The 17599-nt window shown below is 46.7% G+C and overlaps 1 non-coding gene across 1 annotated transcript; it reads left to right on the plus strand.

The window, feature by feature from the left end:
- The first annotated feature begins 10043 nt into the window (after nucleotides 1-10043).
- On the plus strand, nucleotides 10044-10116 carry trnak-uuu. The gene has a single exon. It is a non-coding gene; the product is annotated as a tRNA-Lys (tRNA).
- The last annotated feature ends 7483 nt before the right edge of the window (nucleotides 10117-17599 follow it).

Below are 17599 nucleotides of genomic sequence, written 5' to 3' on the forward strand. Positions count from 1 at the left end.
ACTCCATCAGGCGCAAGATTTGGCAGAAGTCTGGGCAAAAAAAAACACAGGATGAATGACTGAGATTAGTGGTGATGTAAGGTTACAAAATAGAGGTTTTATGCGTACGGCCCTACCTGTCAGTGCAGGACGTATGGGTTAAGTTCTCCTCTCTGGAGGCAGGACAAACATAATTGAATCTTTTAGACTCCTCCTCTTCCTGTGTCTCCTGTATCTCCAGTTTTTTGTTTGTCCTGCTCGGAGGTGGACACTTCAATTTTCCTCTTCTACAAACATGATGATTTTACCTAGTGAGCTCTGTCTAAGGTGAGCCCCCTCTCTAGGTTGTGTGCTCCCTTAGTGATACATGCATGAGCCCTGTTTTCTTTTATCCTTTTTATCTATTTTTTTCCTTCATTTTTCTGAGCCCCTTTTCATCAATGGTGTTGCTCCGCTGTTTATTCAGCGTTATTCCCCAGTTAATGTGAGCCCCTCCTCCCTTCCAGGGCGGACTGAGTGTGCTCCCTTAACTCCTACAAAAAAATTTTTATTCAGGGGAAGTTTCAGGATGACCGGCGGGTATACCCCCCTGGCAGTCCGCAACGGCACTTAGCTCCCTAGTGGACACTGCTTACCTCTGTGCCAAAGCGTCTGCTTGCGCAGACTGCATTCTTTCCTACACGCTCATATGAGCCTGTTCAGGCGCAGGAGTCAGCAGCCTGTTTCCGGTGGGCGCCAAAACTGCCTGGCGCATCCGGATGACGTCACCACTGGAGGCGGTCTGAGCTTCCAGACTTCACGCGCTTAGTTTCGGCTGCGCATTGATGACGTCAGCGCTCCTGATCGCGCTCTTTCTCTGCAGCTCCTGAAGGGACACGAGTTAAGTACTTAACTTCTTTCTCTATTATGGCACACTCCAGGGAACTAGCAGATCTCATTGAAGATCTCTCAGAGCCAGTAGCCCTTTCTAAGAAACCACAAAGAACATCTAGGAAAAGACTTAAAAAGACAGCACATGTTCCATCACCATCCCCACCCAAACTATCAAAAATGGTTCCTTTTCACCAGCACTCTGACTCAGACATTGAGTTGCACCAACCCAAGTCAGTTACTACAGCTTTAGTACATGCTGTTCAGGACACATCAGATAAGGAATTTAATCCACAATTTTCTCCAGGTCCTGTTAGTCCTGCAGCTATTTCACCACGGCGGGAACCAGAATTTAATTTGCCTGGAGTTTCAGCCCCTGCTAATCCAGCTGATCAGCAGTTTTTGCAATTTATGGGGTGGTTACAGACACATATTAATGCTTCCGTGCAACATGCTGTTGCTGCTCAACCTCAGTCCAGTACCAAAGCAAAAGCAAAGACCAAGTTTTCACATAAACTTCCCTCTAGTTCTTCTGATTTCTCCTCAGCTGAGGACTCTCAGAACAGCTTTTCCTCTGATTATGATGATTCAGATTCTGACACTGTCTCCACTCATAAACAGCCAGAAGACATTAAGCTTTTGCTTAAATACATTCGTGACACGTTAGAAATCACGGAGGCACAGCCACAACTTTCCAAGGTCGACAAAGTCCTTGGCAATACACCTAAAAAAACCAGATCTTTTCCTATAAGCAAGTCTGTCTCTCAAACTATTTCCAACGAATGGTCGGACCCAGACAAAAGAAATAACATTTCTCAGAAATTTTATGCCAAATTTTCCATTGCAGAGGAACACAGACAAAGTTGATTCGGCTATTGTACGCTTATCCAAGAATACTACTCTTCCAGCGGAAGATGCGGGCTCATTTAGAGACCCTACGGATAAAAAAATGGAATCTGCCCTCAAGAGGGATTTTCTCCATTCTGCAGCCATTATTCAACCAGCCTCGGCTTCCTTTAGTGTAGCTCGCACCGCTAAGTTTTGGTGTCAAGAACTTAACACCCTTCTACACACACTGATACAACAGCCATTCTAGACAAACTCAGCCTAGCCTTGTCTTTCCTCAGTGATGCTTCATTAGAAATCACTAAGATGGCAGCCAAATCCTCAGCAGCTGCTATTGCTGCAAGAAGAGCGCTCTGGCTACGTCAGTGGTCAGGGGATGCAGCATCTAAGAACAGGTTGGTCTCCTTAAAATTTGAAGGTCAACAACTTTTTGGTCCTGAATTAAAAAAGATCATTTCAGAAGTCACGGGAGGTAAAGGAGCCTTCCTTCCTCAAGTCAAAAGACCAAAGCGGGATTCCCATAAACGTAATTATCACCGCCGCCCTTGGGGCTCTTACAATAGACAGTCTAGTAGAGGTAGGCCTTCTACACAGCAGCCTCCTAATAGGAGATTCAAATCCTGGCAGAACCAGTCTAAGGTCCCTAGGAAAGGCGGACCATCAAAAAGTCAGGATTCCTGACTCTCTGCCTTCCCAGCATATGCAAACCCTAGGAGGCAGACTAAAAGAGTTTTCGCACATTTGGCAGGAATCAATTCCAGATTCTTGGATACTAAGGACTGTCTCTCTAGGTCACAAGATTTTTTTCAAAAAATTCCCACCACATCACCGTTTTGTTCCTTCAAAGCCTCCTTCAGACCCAGTCAAGGAGTTAGCGATGTCAAATATTGTTCAAGATCTGCTACAAAAAAAGGTCATTGCACCAGTACCTGTCAAGGAACATTTTCAAGGTTTTTATTCGAACTTGTTTCTTGTCCCAAAAAAAGACGGTGGTTTTCGTCCAATCCTCAATCTGCACTCGCTCAACAAATTTGTGAAGTATCAACGCTTCAAAATGGAAACAATTAGATCTATAACAGCTTCCATTCCAACGGCGGCTTTTATGACAAAAGTCGATCTGAAGGACGCTTACCATTTTCCAAGATCATTACAAATACCTGCGTTTTTATGTACATCAGCAACATTACCAATTTCAGGCAATGCTATTCGGCCTCACCTCGGCTCCACGAATATTCACCAAGGTCCTCGGCGCTCTGATTGCTACAATTCGCCACAAAGGTGTTCATATCTTTCCATACTTGGACGATATTTTGATCTTCGCAACCACTGCGGAACACGCAACGCAGGCATCTCAATTTTGCATTCAACATCTCACACGACACGGTTGGATCATCAACTATCAAAAAAGTATTTTGTGTCCCAGTCAGAATCTTCCTTTCGTAGGCATGATAGTGGACTCCACACTTCAACGCCTTTTTCTGCCAGCAGAAAAAATCAACAATATTCGAGATCTCTCACTTTCTCTGTCAGCCCAACCAATTACTGCCTTCGACGCCCTCAGGATGTTAGGCCTAATGGCATCCACAATCGATGCAGTACCTTTTGCCAAATTCCACATGAGGCCTCTTCAAAGAGCATTTCTGAGTCAATGGAACGGAGATCATCAGGATCTTTCCGAGACAATTTTTCTCTCTTCAACGGTGCGCACCAGTCTAAGTTGGTGGTCTCTGCATCACAACCTGGCCACGGGCAAGCTTTGGCACTTACCTCCACCCCTAGTCATTACCACAGATGCGAGTCTACGCAGGTGGGGTGCAACCTACCAACATCGCAGTTGCCAGGGCCTGTGGAACCAGCAAGAACAGAAGCTTCATATCAACATTCTGGAAATTCGGGCCATCTTCAATGCTCTCCTTCACTAGACTTCAATCTGTCAATCAGCTCACGTCCGGATCCAGTCGGACAACTGCACTGCTGTTGCCTATCTCAACAAACAGGGGGGCACGAGAAGTGCAGCAGCAATGGCGGAAATTGCCAAGATTATTCGCTGGGCCGAGTCCTACTCGGTACATCTCACAGCGATCTACATTCCAGGTCTGCTGAATTGGGAGGCCGATTACCTCAGCCGCAACACTCTGGATCTGGGAGAGTGGAAACTCAAGGCTTCCCTATTTCAGATGCTAACAGTGAGGTGGGGCACACCGTGTGTGGACGTCATGGCGTCCAGACACAACAGTCAACTCCCACGATTCTTCTCCAAGATCAGGGACCCGATGGCAGAGGCTGTAAATGCGCTGGCTACTCCTTGGTCATTCCAGATGGCCTACGCCTTCCCACCCCTTCCTATGTTACAGAGAATCCTCACGAAAATCAGTCAAGAGAGAATGCGGACGATTCTGGTGGCACCAGCGTGGCCTGCAAGGACGTGGTTCGCAGACATAGTCTCCATGTTGGAGGATCAACCCTTCCAGCTTCCTGCACTGCCGGATCTTCTCAAGCAGGGTCCTTCATGGTACCCAGACGTACACAAGCTGCATTTGACGGCGTTTCTTTTGAATCCAGTCTCTGGAAGAACAAAGGTTTTTCAGCACCAGTAGTCTCTACGCTGCTAGCAGCAAGACGTCCATCCACAGCTAAGGCCTACCACAGAGTTTGGCGTGTTTTTCTTTCTTTGTGCGAGGCACACAGCATTCTATGGGACAGTTGTCACTCTCCTCAAATTTTGCAATTTTTGCAGTCTGGTTTTGACATGAAACTTAGCATAAATTCTCTGAAGGTTCAGACATCTGCTTTAGCGGCCCTTTTTCACACTCAGTGGGCACTTCTGCCGGAAGTCAAGCTATTTTTTCAAGGTCTTTCCAGGCTCCGACCACCATCCAGGAGGCCGGTTCCTCAGTGGGATCTCACCTTAGTGTTAAACTCCCTTCAACGACCTCCATTTGAGCCTTTAGAGTCCGTAGAGTTGAAATATGTTACTCTCAAGGTGGTGTTTCTTTTAGCCATTGCTTCTGCTAGGAGGGTATCTGAGTTGGCTTCACTTTCCTGCAAACCTCCCTGGTTAAAGTTTCACCCAGACAAGGCAGTACTTCGTACGAATCCGACTTTTTTGCCAAAGATGGTTTCAGATTTTCATGTCAACCAGGACATTGTAATCCCTGTATTTCAATCTCTCACTTCAGAGCATTCCACAGAGGAGTTCACTACTCTAGATCCCGTTAGGGCTTTGAAGATTTATGTTGCTCAGACCAAGTCTATTAGACAGTCAGATGCCCTTTTTGTTCTTCATGGGGGGAACAGAGTAGGTTTTCCTGCTTCCAAACGTTCTATTGCTAGATGGCTTGTTGCTACCATTTCAGAGGCTTACACCACAGCTGGTCTAAGTCCTCCGATACAACTTACTGCCCATTCCACTAGGAAGGTTAGTACTTCTTGGGCCTTTCTTCAGGATGCTTCCTTAGAAGCGATTTGTAAAGCAGCCACCTGGTCATCCCCACATACTTTTTCGAAATTCTACAAGTTTGATGTTTTTGATTCCAGTCATTCTGAGTTTGGCAGGAAGGTGCTACTAGCAGCGGTAGCACGTAGTTAGCTTCCTTCAGGTTGCCTGTTTTTTTCTATGGTTCCAGTTTTATAGTTTACCCTACCCTTTTTTTGGACGACTTTGGGACATCCCCATACGTCCTGCACTGACAGGTAGGGCCGTACGCATTAAAGTAGATTTTCTTACCTGATAAATCTCTTTTGCATAGGCCCGTACTGTCAGCATCCCACCCTTTTCTTTTTGGTGGGGTGCCGGTTGCTGCCGTGCCTGAGTTAGTTAGGGAGTTAGTCTCTCTCTATGTTGTGTGTCTCCATTCACAGACTTTACAAGAAACTGGAGATACAGGAGACACAGGAAGAGGAGGAGTCTAAAAGATTCAATTATGTTTGTCCTGCCTCCAGAGAGGAGAACCTAACCCATACGTCCTGCACTGACAGTACGGGCCTACGCAAAAGAGATTTATCAGGTAAGAAAATCTACTTTTCTTTCATATCAACTCAAATTTTGTTGTAAATAAACCAACTCGTGTAAGGTGCAACAGGACATTTTGCTCGATTACATCTCATGGGCGGCGGCAGAGGTGCTTAGATTTAGAAATAGGAGTGGGGTTCTACTCTCCTTCCTTAGAAGATTAAATCAGTTCATAAAGTCTCAATGATTCAAGATGGAATCCGTAAAGACAGAGGTGAATCCAGGACATTGGGTCATCTCTATAGCCTTGAGGGATATTTACCTGCACGTTCCTTCAGTGTTTCCTCAGGTTTTCCTTCCAGGTTCAACTGTCTTCCCATAACACTGCTCACCTCACAGAGGACCTTTCTGAAGGTCTTGGTTGCAATAATAGTGAAAGTGAGGAGCAGGAATATAGAGATCTGCCATTATCTTGACCCTATTAAGACACTAACGTATTAAGGAGCCACCCAACTAGGTCTTTGGTCTCACCCAAGGGAGAAGAAGATCTTCAAGATCACCAGCTTTGTATCCAAGACAATTCAGTTGCAGTGGATTTCGGCCAGGCAAGAGGTCAGAGGTTGTGAAGTTCTTTAACGTCTGTAATTGGCACAGTCGAGTGGGAAGATGGAAAAGAGCAAAGTGAGACGCGGCTTCCACCGTAATACTGAGAAGATGGATTGTAACGAGGCGACTCATATTGGCCTTGTATATCGGTCGTCTCTTGGATCCGGGAGGACTGACCTGCATCAAACGTTAGTAGAGTGGACAGAAGTTGTTTTGTCGTGGGAAGTAGCGGAATTGTAGCGGCACGGCCAATAGCTTTTCATTTCAATTGGGAAACAGGAGGGGAATTTATAGGTTGCTGGAGGGGGAGGGAGAACCCGAATGCTTGTGCTGGGCAATGGCCAGGAAAGGAAAATATGGATAAGTAGGAGAGTCGTTTATTCTTTAAGTTCAGCTGTACAAGCCTCATTCACTGGGGGACTGTCCCTTTAACTCCACAGGTCCAGGTAAATGTAGAGGAACCGTGACGTCAGCACATACAGAACACGTGACACTCATGTTCTCTCTCACAAATCTCCCACTCATGTGATATTCTCCCTCACACACAGTCACGTGTCAGTGAGTACAGAGTGAGTGTGAGTGGAGTTACAGCAATGTGAGTGTGAGTGAATAAAGTACATACGAACGCACCTTCCTTCAAACGTAACTCTAAGCAGCTCTTTCCCGCTCCCAAGGAGATCGCGCTTAAAACACGGAACTTGTTTGTTCCTGTGGGGCCACCGTCCAACCAGCGTCCTGTCAATTTCCATGGGAACCGCAGGACGCCTGCCAAAGTCTCGCGATGCGTCAGAATTCAAAATCTGTACAAATTATGAGCTGCCCGGGTGTTGGGGGAGGGGATACTGAGGTACAACATGAGCCAATGGGATTATAGAATGAGGAGTGGGGGAGGGGTTATCACGTCACGTAGGAGATTACTGGGGAATAATAGTATGTGGGACATTAGTGCAGCTGTTACTGAATTCTTATGTCATTATATACCCAGTGTTATTTAGGGGTACATTATATACCCAGTGTTATTTAGGGGTACATTATAGACCCAGGGTTATTTAGGGGTACATTATAGACCCAGGGTTATTTAGGGGTACATTATATACCCAGTGTTATTTGGGGGTACATTATAGACCCAGTGTTATTTGGGGGTACATTATAAGACCCAGGGTTATTTAGGGGTTTATTATAGACACAGTGTTATTTAGGGGTACATTATAGACACAGTGTTATTTAGGGGTACATTATATACCCAGTGTTATTTGGGGGTACATTATAGACCCAGTGTTATTTGGGGGTACATTATAAGACCCAGGGTTATTTAGGGGTTTATTATAGACACAGTGTTATTTAGGGGTACATTATAGACACAGTGTTATTTAGGGGTACATTATATACCCAGTGTTATTTGGGGGTACATTATAGACCCAGTGTTATTTGGGGGTACATTATAAGACCCAGGGTTATTTAGGGGTTTATTATAGACACAGTATTATTTAGGGGTTCATTATAGACACAGTATTATTTAGGGGTTCATTATAGACACAGTGTTATTTAGGGGTACATTATATACCCAGTGTTATTTGGGGGTACATTATAGACCCAGTGTTATTTGGGGGTACATTATAAGACCCAGGGTTATTTAGGGGTTTATTATAGACACAGTGTTATTTAGGGGTTCATTATAGACACAGTGTTATTTAGGGGTACATTATAGACAGAGTTATTTAGGGGTTCATTATAGACACAGTGTTATTTAGGGGTACATTATAGACAGAGTTATTTAGGGGTTCATTATAGACACAGTGTTACCCTGTGCTCTGTCTCTATCACTGTCTGTCTCACCCTGTGCTCTGTCTCTATCACTGTCTGTCTCACCCTGTGCTCTGTCTCTATCACTGTCTGTCTCACCCTGTGCTCTGTCTCTATCACTGTCTGTCTCACCCTGTGCTCTGTCTCTATCACTGTCTGTCTCACCCTGGCTCTGTCTCTATCACTGTCTGTCTCACCCTGTGCTCTGTCTCTATCACTGTCTGTCTCACCCTGTGCTCTGTCTCTATCACTGTCTGTCTCACCCTGTGCTCTGTCTCTATCACTGTCTGTCTCACCCTGTGCTCTGTCTCTATCACTGTCTGTCTCACCCTGTGGTCTGTCTCTATCACTGTCTGTCTCACCCTGTGCTCTGTCTCTATCACTGTCTGTCTCACCCTGTGCTCTGTCTCTATCACTGTCTGTCTCACCCTGTGCTCTGTCTCTATCACTGTCTGTCTCACCCTGTGCTCTGTCTCTATCACTGTCTGTCTCACCCTGTGCTCTGTCTCTGTCACTGTCTGTCTCACCCTGTGCTCTGTCTCTGTCACTGTCTGTCTCACCCTGTGCTCTGTCTCTATCACTGTCTGTCTCACCCTGTGCTCTGTCTCTATCACTGTCTGTCTCACCCTGTGCTCTGTCTCTATCACTGTCTGTCTCACCCTGTGCTCTGTCTCTATCACTGTCTGTCTCACCCTGTGCTCTGTCTCTGTCACTGTCTGTCTCACCCTGTGCTCTGTCTCTGTCACTGTCTGTCTCACCCTGTGCTCTGTCTCTATCACTGTCTGTCTCACCCTGTGGTCTGTCTCTATCACTGTCTGTCTCACCCTGTGGTCTGTCTCTATCACTGTCTGTCTCACCCTGTGGGGTGTCTTATAGACTCTCTGGACATTTTTCAGAAAAGTCTGTCAGATATTTACTTAAAGGGGAACTCTGGCTCCCAAACCAAAATGTGACAAAGAGGCCGAGGCCCCACATAACACAGAAACCCCAAATATTCCCATCACAGTTCCCTGTTTCTTCAAAAAGTCTGAATAAATGGCATTTTCTTTGCTGAAATCCATTTCTTCTCTTTCTGCATCATTTGAAATCCAACCTCTCCCCAGTTTACAGACACATGCAGGAACTACGTTACCCACAATGCATTGCACTGGGATGTTCCTTTCCTTATTGAAATCACATGTGCAGGGAATTGTGGGGTTTGGAGGATGAGGCTGAGGACAGATACTGTTGATACAAAGTAGGGATACACCAAATCCACTATGTTGGATTTGGCCGAACCCCCTGATCTTTCACGAAAGATTCGGCCGAATAACGAACCAAATCCTAATTTGCATTTAAGGAGGTGCTAAATGGTTTAGGGACTGATTTGCGTTTAAACGAGACATTTTGTATAGAAAATAATAATGTACCAGTGCATTATACTCATTTAGATATAGAAGAATTGTGCTTAAAAAGTAGTGTTTCAGGCTGATTTATTGAATATTTCTGCAAAAACCCTAATAATCCCTCCCTTCTCTTCCACTTGCTGCTCCCTGAATTCCCAGGCTGTGCACTCAGCTCACTGCACTGTAGGACAGGAACCAATCAGCAGCTAGCAGGACCTGATAGGGAACTGAAGCCTGTCTGTGCTTGTGTGACTGCAGGGCTGTGATTGGCTGTCCCCCTCCTACTGTGCTTCTGGCAGGGACACGCCCACCCCTCATTTGAAACACAGACAGGGACCAGAGAACATTTATAGGGAGCTCCAATAAAGGGGCTATTTTTATAGATAATATACATTTGTAGCACCAGGTAAAAGCAAAACCATTTATTACTTATAATTGCCTACACAATTAGGGGTTTTTATTTATCCTATATGTCTCCTTTAATAGTGTAAAATACAGAATAAATAAATAGATATACAATGTATCAGTAACAACTATTACAACAGAAATGAAAACTAAAAGATAAGTGTCATGTAGACACCTGCACATAAGTTTCCTATGGAGCCCGGATAGCTCAGTCGGTAGAGCATCAGACTTTTAATCTGAGGGTCCAGGGTTCAAGTCCCTGTTCGGGCGGCTCCTGCTTTTATTTTTTATTTCCTTGTATTTGTGGGTAAAAAAAACAACTATATTAGTCCTGTAACTGCATTAGTCTGTTTATGTTCTAATTTCAGTCTATTTATAACTCTTCCTCTTTTCTCTATTTGTTAGCATGAAGAGACAATTAAAGCTACGGAGACCTATTTGTGCAGTTCAGTCATCAGCCCTGGAGGTGGCGCTGTGGAGAACCCACTAAAACCCCAGACATTAAACAGTAAGCGGATCAGGCCTCGCAGCAGAAGCCAATCCAGTTGACTCTTTAGCCGCTGGCACTTCCTCTACAGCACAGGCATATTTAACCCTCATTATAGGCTGCAGGGGGAGGGTTGAGAGTGCTGCGCCCTGTGAGAGGGTTGTGGCAGTCCTGTGGCAGTGAAAGGGTCCTGATGTACTATATTAAAGGAACTATTGCGAAAATTAAAAATGAATATAAGCTTCCTCATACTGAAGTAAGAAATTTTCTAACTACAATCAATTAAATATTCTGCATCATTTCTGAAAAAATCAAGTTTATATTCACAGTCCCTCTCTCACCACCTGTTTCTCTTGGATGAATGATCCAATATATCTTATAGGGGGCTTTATTGCCTAGCAGATGAATTAGAGCTCACTCAAATACAGTAACTGATTCCAGTACAAACACAATCTAACAAAATCACTGCCTTTTGCACAAATCCTGCATGTAGAGAGACATGATGTCTGGTGAATTTAATAGAGTGACCTCTAATACATCTTCTAGGCAAAAGGAGCCCCCCTATAAGATATATTGGATCTAACTGTCCGTGAATATCTGACACCCAACTGCTGCATGAAGAGAGAATGAAGAGAAACAGATGCTGAGAGAGGAATAGTGACGATAAACTTGATTATTTCAGAAATGATGCAGAATATTTAATTGATTGTATTTAGAAAGTTTCTAATTTCAGTATGATGAAGCCAATATAAAATTTTGATTTTCACAATAGTTCCCCTTTAAAAACACTTCCTTTAGAATAACTGCTATTTTAGCAGGGGGCTGGGTGACATTCCCCATACAAGGGCAGCTGACCTTTAAGTTAACTCTTAGTATGCTGTAGAGTGGCCTATTCATAGCATCTTTTTAATTCCAACTCGCAGTAAAATGCTATCTGGCTGTTGGGGTCACTGACCCATTAGTCAACATGCTATTGCTCTGTGAGGTTTCATTTTTTTTATTATAGTCACTGGATTTATTTTTCTACCCAGGCCGTCTCATATTCATCTTCTCTTCTTCTTTCCTATTCATCTGCTCTTCTTATCTTCTTCTTTCCTATTCCTCTTCTTTCCTATTCATCTTCTTTCCTATTCATCTTCTCTTCTTCTCTCCTATTCATCTTTTCTTCTTCTTTCCTATTCATCTTCTTCTCTCCTATTCCTCTTCTCTTCTCCTTTCTTATTCCTCTTCTCTTCTCTTCTCCTTTCCTATTCCTCTTCTCTCCTATTCATCTACTCTTCTATTCATCTTCTCTTCTTTCCTATTCATCTTCTCTTCTTCTTCCCTATTCATCTTCTCTTCTTCTTACCTATTCCTATTCTCTTCTATTCATCTTCTATTCTTCTTTCCTATTCCTCTTCTTTCCTATTCATCTTCTTTCCTATTCATCTTCTCTTCTTCTCTCCTATTCATCTTTTCTTCTTCTTTCCTATTCATCTTCTTTTCTCCTATTCCTCTTCTCTTCTCCTTTCTTATTCCTCTTCTCTTCTCCTTTCCTATTCCTCTTCTCTCCTATTCATCTACTCTTCTATTCATCTTCTCTTCTTTCCTATTCATCTTCTCTTCTTCTTCCCTATTCATCTTCTCTTCTTCTTACCTATTCCTCTTCTCTTCTATTCATCTTCTATTCTTCTTTCCTATTCATCTTCTCCTCTTCTCTCCTATTCATCTTCTCTTCTTCTTTCCTATTCATCTGCTCTTCTTATCTTCTTCGTTCCTATTCCTCTTCTTTCCTATTCATCTTCTTTCCTATTCATCTTCTTTCCTATTCATCTTCTCTTCTTCTCTCCTATTCATCTTCTCTTCTTCTCGCCTATTCATCTTTTCTTCTTCTTCTTTCCTATTCATCTTCTTCTCTCCTATTCCTCTTCTCTTCTCCTTTCCTATTCCTCTTCTCTTCTCCTTTCCTATTCCTCTTCTCTTCTTCTCTCCTATTCATCTACTCTTCTATTCATCTTCTCTTCTTCTTTCCTATTCATCTTCTCTTCTTCTTACCTATTCCTCTTCTCTTCTATTCATCTTCTCTTCTTCTTTCCTATTCATCTTCTCCTCTTCTCTCCTATTCATCTTCTCTTCTTCTCTTCTATTCATCTTCTCTTCTTCTTCTTTCCTATTCATCTTCTCTTCTTCTTTCCTATTCATCTTCTCTTCTATTCCTCTTCTTCTCTCCTATTCCTCTTCTCCTTTCCTATTCATATTCTCTTCTTCTCTCCTATTCCTCTTCTTCTCTCCCATTCATCTTCTTCTCTCCTATTCCTCTTCTTCTCTCCTATTCCTCTTCTCTTCTTCTCTCCTATTCCTCTTCTCTCCTATTCCTCTTCTCTGCTTCTTTCCTATTCATCTTCTCTTCTTCTCTCCTATTCCTATTTTCTTCTTCTTTGCTATTCATCTTCTCTTCTTCTCTCCTATTCATCTTCTCTTCTTCTCTCCTATTTATCTTCTTCTGTCCTATTCATCTTCTCTTCTACTTTCTTATTTGTCTTCTATTCTCTCCTATTCATCTTCTTCTCTCCTATTCCTCTTCTCTTCTTCTCTCCTATTCCTCTTCTCTTCTTCTCTCCTAATCATCTTCCTGACTGCCGCTACCTGGTTGCTCAAGATAATAACAGCCAGAATGCTGCAAATTGTCTCAGAATATCACTGTCTGTCATAGTAGCAGTTCATTTCTTAGTGAATTCTCATGTATAAACAGTGTGGCTCAGCCAAGCTTGATGATTTTAACCCTTTAGGGCAGAACGCTCTTTAAACAAGCACGACTGTTCCTGGGACATAGCTGGGATATTGGGGCAAGGCAGGGAAAGCAAATACATGAGGCTGAGGGAAAATAAAGACTGGAGGGCAGGATGGAGGAGACATGGCAGTTGTTGGTGCACTTCCCATTTGCCAGTAGGTGACACAAAGTGACAGTTAGTAACACAAATAATCTATAGACAAATGTATGAGAAGACCAGGGTGGTGATTCAGCTGTCGCTCATCAAGATTTTCCTCTTTATCCTAAAATACCCCAGTGTCACCGTATGTCACGGCTTTTGTCCCACATCTGTCTGTTCTACATGTGACCTCCCTGCTGTGTTATTCTTACTGTCAACTCCCATCACCCTCGGTGTAACTCGGCCACATAGAGAGTCAGGTACTAACTGCCTGTTCAGTGGGTGCCCAGTTTTAGGCCTAAATGAGAAGCAAAGTAACATCACTGGAGGGGTGCTGGTATGTACCCCCAATAGCTATAATCACTGACCTCTCCCCTCATAGATAGTGACAGTGGAACCCTCTAAATGAACTGGCCTTTCACTACTCCCAGGTACCCCTGCACCACCCCAGCTATTGTGTAGTACAGTCCTGTTTCCCAGAGTCCTGTATTGTGTGTGTGCCCAGCTTGAACTGGGACAGGTTATATCTGCACCTATACACCCCTGCAAGCAATCCCCTGACTGCACAGTATCAGGACAGGCTCAGGCAGGGCTGGGTTTGTATCTAATGTAGGGGATCCCCTGACTGCACAGTATCAGGACAGGTTCAGACAGGGCTGGGTTTGTATCTAATGTAGGGGATCCCCTGACTGCACAGTATCAGGACAGGTTCAGACAGGGCTGGGTTTGTATCTAATGTAGGGGATCCCCTGACTGCACAGTATCAGGACAAGTTCAGGCAGGGCTGGGTAAATATTAGTAATGTTTGGATAAAGAAACAAATAACATCAGATGCAGAATGCTGGCACAGTAGGAGTCATACCCGCATGCTGTGGGCACTACTTGTGCATGAGACAGGGAATGTTTGGGAGCGGAGGAGGAGAGCACTTCTTACCCCAACCCACAATGGTCACCCACATTTTAATCGGAACATCTTTGGTATGTGTGTGTATATATATATATATAGTGTAACGGATCCTGGTAGTGCCAGGGCCCAGGGAACAAGGGGTGGCAGTGAGTAGGTGGCACAGTGGGTGGCAGTGAGTAGGTGGCACAGTGGGATGGAAGTGAGTAGGTGGCACAGTGGGTGGCAGTGAGTAGGTGGCACAGTGGGTGGCAGTGAGTATGTGGCACAGTGGGTGGCAGTGAGTAGGTGGCACAGTGGGATGGAAGTGAGTAGGTGGCACAGTGGGTGGCAGTAAGTAGGTGGCACAGTAGGTGGCAGTGAGTAGGTATCACAGTGGGATAGCAGCGAGTAGGTGGCACAGTGGGTGGCAGTGAGTAGGTGGCACAGGGATGGAAGTGAGTAGGTGGCACAGTGGGTGGCAGTGAGTAGGTGGCACAGGGATGGAAGTGAGTAGGTGGCACAGTGGGTGGCAGTGAGTAGGTGGCACAGTGGGATGGCAGTGAGTAGGTGGCACAGTGGGTGGCAGTGAGTAGGTGGCACAGTGGGTGGCAGTGAGTAGGTGGCACAGTGGGGTGGCAGTGAGTAGGTGGCACAGTAGGGGCAGTGAGTAGGTGGCACAGTGGGGTGGCAGTGAGTAGGTGGCACAGTGGGTGGCAGTGAGTAGGTGGCACAGTGGGATGGAAGTGAGTAGGTGGCACAGTGGGTGGCAGTGAGTAGGTGGCACAGTGGGATGGCAGTGAGTAGGTGTCACAGTAGGTGGCAGTGAGTAGGTGGCACAATGGGGTGGCAGTGAGTAGGTGGCACAGTGGGTGGCAGTGAGTAGGTGGCACAGTGGGGTGGCAGTGAGTAGGTGGCACAGTGGGATGGAAGTGAGTAGGTGGCACAGTAGGTGGCAGTGAGTAGGTATCACAGTGGGATAGCAGCGAGTAGGTGGCACAGTGGGTGGCAGTGAGTAGGTGGCACAGGGATGGAAGTGAGTAGGTGGCACAGTGGGTGGCAGTGAGTAGGTATCACTGTGGGATAGCAGCGAGTAGGTGGCACAGTGGGTGGCAGTGAGTAGGTATCACTGTGGGATAGCAGCGAGTAGGTGGCACAGTGGGATGGCAGTGAGTAGGTGGCACAGTGGGTGGCAGTGAGTAGGTGGCACAGTAGGTGGCAGTGAGTAGGTGGCACAGTGGTTGGCAGTGAGTAGGTGGCACAGTGGGATGGCAGTGAGTAGGTGGCACAGTGGGATGGCAGTGAGTAGGTGGCACAGTGGGTGGCAGTGAGTAGGTGGCACAGTGGGGTGGCAGTGAGTAGGTGACACAGTAGGGGCAGTGAGTAGGTGGCACAGTGGGTGGCAGTGAGTAGGTGGCACAGTGGGATGGCAGTGAGTAGGTGGCACAGTGGGATGGAAGTGAGTAGGTGGCACAGTGGGTGGCAGTAAGTAGGTGGCACAGTAGGTGGCAGTGAGTAGGTATCACAGTGGGATAGCAGCGAGTAGGTGGCACAGTGGGTGGCAGTGAGTAGGTGGCACAGGGATGGAAGTGAGTAGGTGGCACAGTGGGTGGCAGTGAGTAGGTGGCACAGGGATGGAAGTGAGTAGGTGGCACAGTGGGTGGCAGTGAGTAGGTGGCACAGTGGGATGCAGTGAGTAGGTGGCACAGTGGGTGGCAGTGAGTAGGTGGCACAGTGGGTGGCAGTGAGTAGGTGGCACAGTGGGGTGGCAGTGAGTAGGTGGCACAGTAGGGGCAGTGAGTAGGTGGCACAGTGGGGTGGCAGTGAGTAGGTGGCACAGTGGGTGGCAGTGAGTAGGTGGCACAGTGGGATGGAAGTGAGTAGGTGGCACAGTGGGTGGCAGTGAGTAGGTGGCACAGTGGGATGGCAGTGAGTAGGTGTCACAGTAGGTGGCAGTGAGTAGGTGGCACAATGGGGTGGCAGTGAGTAGGTGGCACAGTGGGTGGCAGTGAGTAGGTGGCACAGTGGGGTGGCAGTGAGTAGGTGGCACAGTGGGATGGAAGTGAGTAGGTGGCACAGTAGGTGGCAGTGAGTAGGTATCACAGTGGGATAGCAGCGAGTAGGTGGCACAGTGGGTGGCAGTGAGTAGGTGGCACAGGATGGAAGTGAGTAGGTGGCACAGTGGTGGCAGTGAGTAGGTATCACTGTGGGATAGCAGCGAGTAGGTGGCACAGTGGGATGGCAGTGAGTAGGTGGCACAGTGGGTGGCAGTGAGTAGGTGGCACAGTAGGTGGCAGTGAGTAGGTGGCACAGTGGTTGGCAGTGAGTAGGTGGCACAGTGGGATGGCAGTGAGTAGGTGGCACAGTGGGATGGCAGTGAGTAGGTGGCACAGTGGGTGGCAGTGAGTAGGTGGCACAGTGGGGTGGCAGTGAGTAGGTGACACAGTAGGGGCAGTGAGTAGGTGGCACAGTGGGTGGCAGTGAGTAGGTGGCACAGTGGGATGGAAGTGAGTAGGTGGCACAGTGGGATGGCAGTGAGTAGGTGTCACAGTGGGTGGCAGTGAGTAGGTGGCACAGTGGGTGGCAGTGAGTAGGTGGAACAGTGGGTGGCAGTGAGTAGGTATCACAGTGGGATGGCAGCGAGTAGGTGGCACAGTGGGTGGCAGTGAGTAGGTGGCAGTGAGTAGGTGGCACAGTGGTTGGCAGTGGGTAGGTGGCACAGTGGGATGGCAGTGAGTAGGTGGCACAGTGGGATGGCAGTGAGTAGGTGGCACAGTGGTTGGCAGTGAGTAGGTGGCACAGTGGGGTGGCAGTGAGTAGGTGACACAGTAGGGGCAGTGAGTAGGTGGCACAGTGGGGTGGCAGTGAGTAGGTGGCACAGTAGGGGCAGTGAGTAGGTGGCACAGTGGGGTGGCAGTGAGTAGGTGGCACAGTGGGTGGCAGTGAGTAGGTGGCACAGTGGGATGGAAGTGAGTAGGTCGCACAGTGGGTGGCAGTGAGTAGGTGGCACAGTGGGATGGCAGTGAGTAGGTGGCACAGTAGGTGGCAGTGAGTAGGTGGCACAATGGGGTGGCAGTGAGTAGGTGGCACAGTGGGTGGCAGTGAGTAGGTGGCACAGTGGGGTGGCAGTGAGTAGGTGGCACAGTGGGATGGAAGTGAGTAGGTGGCACAGTGGGTGGCAGTAAGTAGGTGGCACAGTAGGAGGCAGTGAGTAGGTATCACTGTGGGATAGCAGCGAGTAGGTGGCACAGTGGGTGGCAGTGAGTAGGTGGCACAGTGGGATGACAGTGAGTAGGTGGCACAGTGGGTGGCAGTGAGTAGGTGACACAGTGGGTGGCAGTGAGTAGGTGGCACAGTAGGTGGCAGTGAGTAGGTGGCACAGTGGTTGGCAGTGAGTAGGTGTCACAGTGGGATGGCAGTGAGTAGGTGGCACAGTGGGATGGCAGTGAGTAGGTGGCACAGTGGGTGGCAGTG

The sequence above is a fragment of the Xenopus laevis genome, chromosome 9_10S (assembly GCF_017654675.1).
Source record: "Xenopus laevis strain J_2021 chromosome 9_10S, Xenopus_laevis_v10.1, whole genome shotgun sequence".
NCBI classification, from domain to species: domain Eukaryota; kingdom Metazoa; phylum Chordata; class Amphibia; order Anura; family Pipidae; genus Xenopus; species Xenopus laevis.